This window comes from Zea mays, chromosome 3 (genome assembly GCF_902167145.1).
Source record: "Zea mays cultivar B73 chromosome 3, Zm-B73-REFERENCE-NAM-5.0, whole genome shotgun sequence".
NCBI classification, from domain to species: domain Eukaryota; kingdom Viridiplantae; phylum Streptophyta; class Magnoliopsida; order Poales; family Poaceae; genus Zea; species Zea mays.
This window is the reverse complement of record NC_050098.1, coordinates 4,426,569-4,433,127: the sequence shown is the minus strand read 5'-3', so window position 1 is coordinate 4,433,127 and position 6,559 is coordinate 4,426,569.

The following is a 6,559-nucleotide window of genomic DNA, read 5'->3' as shown; positions in this document are numbered from 1 at the left end:
TATAGACCTCTTCCTTGATAGGTCCATTGAGGAAGGCACTCTTCACGTCCATTTGATAAAGCTTAAAGCCATGGTAAGTAGCATAGGCAAGTAATATACGAATTGACTCAAGTCTAGATACGGATGCATAGGTTTCACCAAAATCCAAACCTTCGACTTGTGAATACCCCTTGGCCATAAGTCGGGCTTTGTTCCTTGTCACCACACCATTCTCATCTTGCTTGTTGCGGAAGACCCACTTGGTTCCAACAACATTTTGGTTAGGACGTGGAACTAAATGCCATACCTCATTCCTCGTGAAGTTGTTGAGCTCCTCTTGCATCGCCAACACCCAATCCGAATCTTGAAGTGCTTCCTCTACCCTGTGTGGCTCAATGGAGGAAACAAAAGAGTAGTGTTCACAAAAATGAGCAACACGAGATCGAGTGGTTACCCCCTTATGAATATCACCGAGGATGGTGTTCATGGGGTGATCTCGTTGGATTGCTTGGTGGACTCTTGGGTGTGGCGGCCTTGGATCTTCATCACCTTCCTTGTCTTGATCATTAGCATCCCCCCTTGATCATTGTCCTTCTCTTGAGGTGGCTCATCTTCTTGATCTTCATTTTCATCCTCTTGAGCTTGATCCTCATCTTGAGTTGGTGGAGATGCTTGCATGGAGGAAGATGGTTGATCTTGTGCTTGTGGAGGCTCTTCGGATTCCTTAGGACACACATCCCCAATGGACATGTTCCTTAGCGCGATGCACGGAGCCTCTTCATCATCTAGATCATCAAGATCAACTTGCTCTACTTGAGAGTCGTTAGTCTCATCAAACACAATGTCACATGAGACTTCAACTAGTCCAGTGGACTTGTTAAAGACTCTATATGCCCTTGTGTTTGAGTCATAACCAAGTAAAAAGCCTTCTACAGCCTTAGGAGCAAATTTAGATTTTCTACCTCTTTTAACAAGAATAAAGCATTTGCTACCAAAGACTCTAAAATATGAAACATTGGGCTTTTTACCGGTGAGGAGTTCATAAGATGTCTTCTTGAGGATTCGGTGTAGATATAACCGGTTGATGGCGTAGCAAGCGGTGTTGACCGCCTCGGCCCAAAACCGATTCGAAGTCTTGTACTCATCAAGCATGGTCCTTGCCATGTCTAATAGAGTTCTATTCTTCCTCTCCACTACACCATTTTGTTGTGGCGTGTAGGGAGAAGAGAACTCATGCTTGATGCCCTCCTCCTCAAGAAAGTCTTCAATTTGAGAATTTTTGAACTCCATTCCATTGTCGCTTCTTATTTTCTTGATCCTTAAACCGAACTCATTTTGAGCCCGTCTCAAGAATCCCTTTAATGTCTCTTGGGTTTGAGATTTTTTCTGCAAAAAGAATACCCAAGTGAAGTGAGAATAATCATCCACAATAACTAGACAGTACTTACTCCCACTGATGCTTATGTAAGCTATCGGGCCGAATAAATCCATGTGGAGTAGCTCCGGTGGCCTGTCAGTCGTCATGATGTTCTTGTGTGGATGATGAACACCAACTTGCTTCCCTGCTTGACATGCGCTACAAATCCTGTCTTTCTTAAAATGAACATTGGTTAGTCCCAAAATGTGCTCTCCCTTTAGAAGCTTGTGGAGATTCTTCATCCCAACGTGGGCTAGTCGGCGGTGTCAGAGCCAACCCATGTTAGTCTTAGAAATTAAGCAAGTATCGAGTTTAGCTCTATTGAAATCAACTAAGTATAGCTGACCCTCTAATACTCCCTTAAAAGCTACTGAATCATCACTTCTTCTAAAGACAGTAACACCTGTATCCGTAAAAAGACAGTTGTAACCCATTTTACATAATTGAGAAACAGAAAGCAAGTTGTAATCTAAAGAATCTACAAGAAAAACATTGGAAATAGAATGGTCAGGTGATATTGCAATTTCACCAAGTCCTTTGACCAAACCTTGATTTCCATCCCTGAATGTGATAGCTCGTTGGGGATCTTGGTTTTTCTCATAGGAGGAGAACATTCTTTTCTCCCCAGTCATGTGGTCTGTGCACCCGCTGTCGATGATCCAACTTAAGCCTTCGGATGCATAAACCTACAAAACAAATTTAGGCCTTGTTCTTAGGTACCCAAACGGTCTTGGGTCCTTTTACATTAGAAACAAGCACCTTGGGTACCCAAACACAAGTCTTTGACCCCTTGTGTTTGCCCCCAACATATTTGGCAACTACTTTGCCTGATTTGTTAGTAAGCACATATGAAGCATCAAAGGTCTTGAATGAAATATTATGATCATTTGATGCAATAGGAGTTTTATTCTTAGGCATTTTAACATGTGTAGAACGCCTAGAGCTAGAAGCCTCATTCTTATAAATAAAAGCATGGTGAGAATGAGTCTTCTTTGCATGAATTCTCTTAATCTTATCCTCAGGATAACCAGCAGGATATAAAATGTTACCCTCATTATCCTGAGGCATGGGAGCCTTGCCCTTAACAAAATTAGATAATCTTTTAGGAGGGGCATTAAGCTTGACATTGTCTCCCTGTTGGAAGCCAATGCCATCCTTAATGCCAGGGCATCTCCCACTATAAAGCATGCTACGAGCAAATTTAAAATTTTCATTTTCTAGTTCATGCTCGGCAATTTTAGCATCTAATTTAGCTATATGATCATTTTGTTGTTTAATCATAGCAAGGTGATCATGAATAGCATCAACATTAATATCTCTACATCTAGTACAAATAGAAACATGCTCAACGGTAGATGTAGAGGGGTTGCAATTATTTAATTCAACAATCTTAGCATGTAAAATAGTATTCTCATCTCTAAGATTAGAAATAGAAACATTGCAAACATCTAATTCCTTAGCCTTAGTAATTAATTTATCATTCTCAAACTTAAGGCTAGTAAGAGAGGCATTCAATTTTTCAATCTTAGCAATTAGACTAGCATTATCATTTCTAAGATTGGTAATTGAATCATCACAAATATTTGACTTCTCAACCTTAGCAATCAAATTAGCATTCTCAATTCTAAGGTTGGAGATAGTGTCATGTCAAGTGCTAAGCTCACTAGTTAATTTTTCATTTTTTTCTCTACCTCCCGAGCATAAGCATTTTTAGTCTTAACATGCTTTTTGTTTTCCTTAATAAGGAAGTCCTCTTGGCTATCCGAGAGTTCATCCTTCTCATGAATAGCACTAATCAATTCATTCAATTTCTCTTTTTGTTGCATGTTAAGATTGGCAAAAAGAGTAAGCAAGTTGTCCTCATCATCACTAGAATTATCCTCATCACTAGAAGTTGCATACTTAGTGGAGGATCTTGATTTTACCTTCTTCTTCTTGCCGTCCTTTGCCACGAGGCACTTGTGGCCGACGTTGGGGAAGAGAAGACCCTTGTTGACAGTGATGTTTGCGGCATCCTCATCGGAGGAGTCGGTGGAGCTCTCGTCGGAGTCCCACTCCCGGCAAACATGGGCATCGCTGCCTTTCTTCTTGTAATATCTCTTCTTCTCCTTCTTCCCCCTCTTGTCGTTATCCCTGTCACTATCACTAGACAAAAGACATTTAGCAATAAAATGACCGAGCTTACCATATTTGTAGCATACTTTCTTAGAGTGGGGCTTGTAGTCTTTCCCCCTTCTTTGCTTGAGGATTTGGCGGAAGCTCTTGATGATGAGCGCCATTTCCTCATTGTCGAGCTTGGAGGCATCGATGGGGACCCTACTCGGTGTAGAGTCTTCTTTCTTCTCCTCCATTGCCTTGAATGCAACGGGTTGTGCCTCGGGTACGGAAGAGGAGGCGCCTTGCTCGATGATCTTCTTGGAGCCTTTGATCATCAATTCAAAGCTCACAAATTTTCCTATTACTTCCTCGGGAGACATTAGTTTATATCTTGGATCACCATGAATTAGTTGAACTTGAGTAGGGTTAAGAAATACGAGTGATCTAAGAATAACCTTGACCATCTCATGGTCATCCCATTTGGTGCTCCCGAGGTTGCGCACTTGGTTAACCAAGGTTTTTAGCTGGTTGTACATGGCTTGCGGGTCTTCTCCTTGGTTGAGCATAAAACGACCGAGCTCCCCTCGATCGTTTTCCTCTTGGTGATCTTTGTCACCTCGTCTCCTTCGTGCGCAGTCTTGAGCACGTCCCAAATCTCTTTGGCGCTCTTCAACCCTTGCACCTTATTATACTCCTCTCGACTTAGAGAGGCGAGGAGTATAGTGGTGGCTTGGGAGTTGAAGTGCTGGATTTGGGCAACCTCGTCCGAATCATAGTCTTCATCCCCTACGGATGGTACCTGCACTCCAAACTCAACAATGTCCCAAATACTAGTGTGGAGTGAGGTTAGGTGATGCCTCATTTTATCACTCCACATGTTATAATCTTCACCGTCAAAAACCGGTGGTTTGCCTAATAGAACGGAAAGTAATGGAGTACGTTTAGAAATGCGAGGGTAGCGTAGGGGAATCTTACTAAACTTCTTGCGCTCATGGCGCTTAGAAGTTACGGACGGCGCGTCGGAGCCGGAGGTGGATGGCGACGAAAGAATCGGTCTCATAGTAGACCACCTTCTTCATCTTCTTCTTCTTGTCGCCATTCCGATGCGACTTGTTGTGGGAGTGTGATTCTCCCTTTCCTTTGGAGCCGGACTCCCTTGATGGAGCCTTCCCGAGACTTGTAGCGGGCTTCTCGCCGGTCATCATCTCCTTCTTAACATGATCTCCCAACATCACTTCGAGCGGTTAGGCTCTAATGAAGCACCAGGCTATGATACCAATTGAAAGTCACCTAGAGGGGGGTGAATAGGCAGAATCTAAAAATTATAAACTTAAGCACAACTACAAGCCAAGATTAGCATTAGAAATATAAACGAGTCCGAAAGAGAGGGCGAAAACAAATCACAAGAAAATAAGGCGGATGACACAGTGACTTGTTTTACCGAGGTTCGGTTCTTGCAAACCTACTCCCCGTTGAGGTGGTCACAAAGACCGGGTCTCTTTCAACCCTTTCCCTCTCTCAAACGATCACTTAGACCGAGTGAGCTTCTCTTCTCAATCAATCGGGACATTAAGTCCCCACAAGGACCACCACACAATTAGTGTCTCTTGCCTTGAATACAATTGAGTTGGGAACAAGAAAGAAAGAAGAAGAAAGGCGATCCAAGCGCAAGAACTCAAATGAACACAATTGTCTCTCTCACTAGTCACTATTTGATTGGAATGATCTTTGGACTTGGGAGAGGATTTGATCCCTTTGTTTGTGTCTTGGAGTGAAGTCTAGAGCTCTTGTATTGAATGCAATGGCTGAAAACTTGGATACCTTGAATGAGTGGTGGTTGGGGGTATTTATAGCCCCAACCACCAAAGTGGTCGTTGGGGATGGTTGCAGTCGTATGGCACACCAGACAGTCCGGTGCGCCACCGGACACTGTCCGGTGCGCCAGCCACGTCACCCAATCGTTAGGGTTCGACCGTTGGAGCTCTGACATGTGGGGCCAACGGACAGTCCGGTGGTGCACCGGACAGGTCCTGTTCACTGTCCGGTGCGCCTTCTGGCACTGCTCTGACTTCTGCGCGCAGGCGCGCACTGTTCACTTTTACTGTTCCTTTGCAGACGACTGTTGGCGCGAAGTAGCCGTTGCTCCGCTGGCACACCGGACAGTCCGGTGAATTATAGCGGAGTGGCTTCCCCAAATTCCCGAAGCTAGCAAGTTTGAGTTGATCCACCCTGGTGCACCGGACACTGTTCGGTGGCACACCGGACAGTCCGGTGCGCCAGACCAGGGCAGCCTTCGGTTTAACTTTCCTCATTTGTTTTGAACCCTTTCTTTTATCTTTGTATTGGTTTGTTGTGAACCTTTGGCACCTGTAGAACATATATTCTAGAGCAAACTAGTTAGTTCAATGATTTGTGTTGGGCAATTCAACCACCAAAATTCATATGAAAAAGGTTTGACCCTATTTCCCTTTCATTAATAGTCATTTTTCGCATTCAAACGTTCGATATGACATATATTAAGGTCTTGTTTAGGAGAGCTTTACTTAAAAAAATTTAAGTCTGTTTCAGTTTTTTCTATCTAAACAAGTCCAGCTTTACGAGAGGTCAATTTCATAAATTTTTAGAAACTATAGGCCAGTTTCATAATTTTTTGAAACTCTTCAATGGGTGCTTCAAAACATTATTTTTATACCTCATTATGGCGGTGCACCAAAATTACCCACCATGTCATCAATAACATGACCTATCGATGTATGTCTATTTTTTCGTCTGCTAATTATCAAGGTTAATTAAGAAAATTTATAGAAATTAATTGTATTACAGAAGCTGAAGTCTATGTGCTAGCCAAACGTTCTTAAATCCTATATTATCAATCTTTTTTGAAGTTATTTATTGATAAAGGTGAAAACTGAAATTGTAATTTTTAAAGTGAATCTCTACTTACCTCATAGCCAAGCTCCTGGGCCAGGCGGAACTGCAGAAAGCACAAAACAGCGCGTGGAATAGTAGTAGTCGGGAAGTATTTTTTTTCCCACACCACATTCCCCGTGCGTCTGCGGCTGCGCC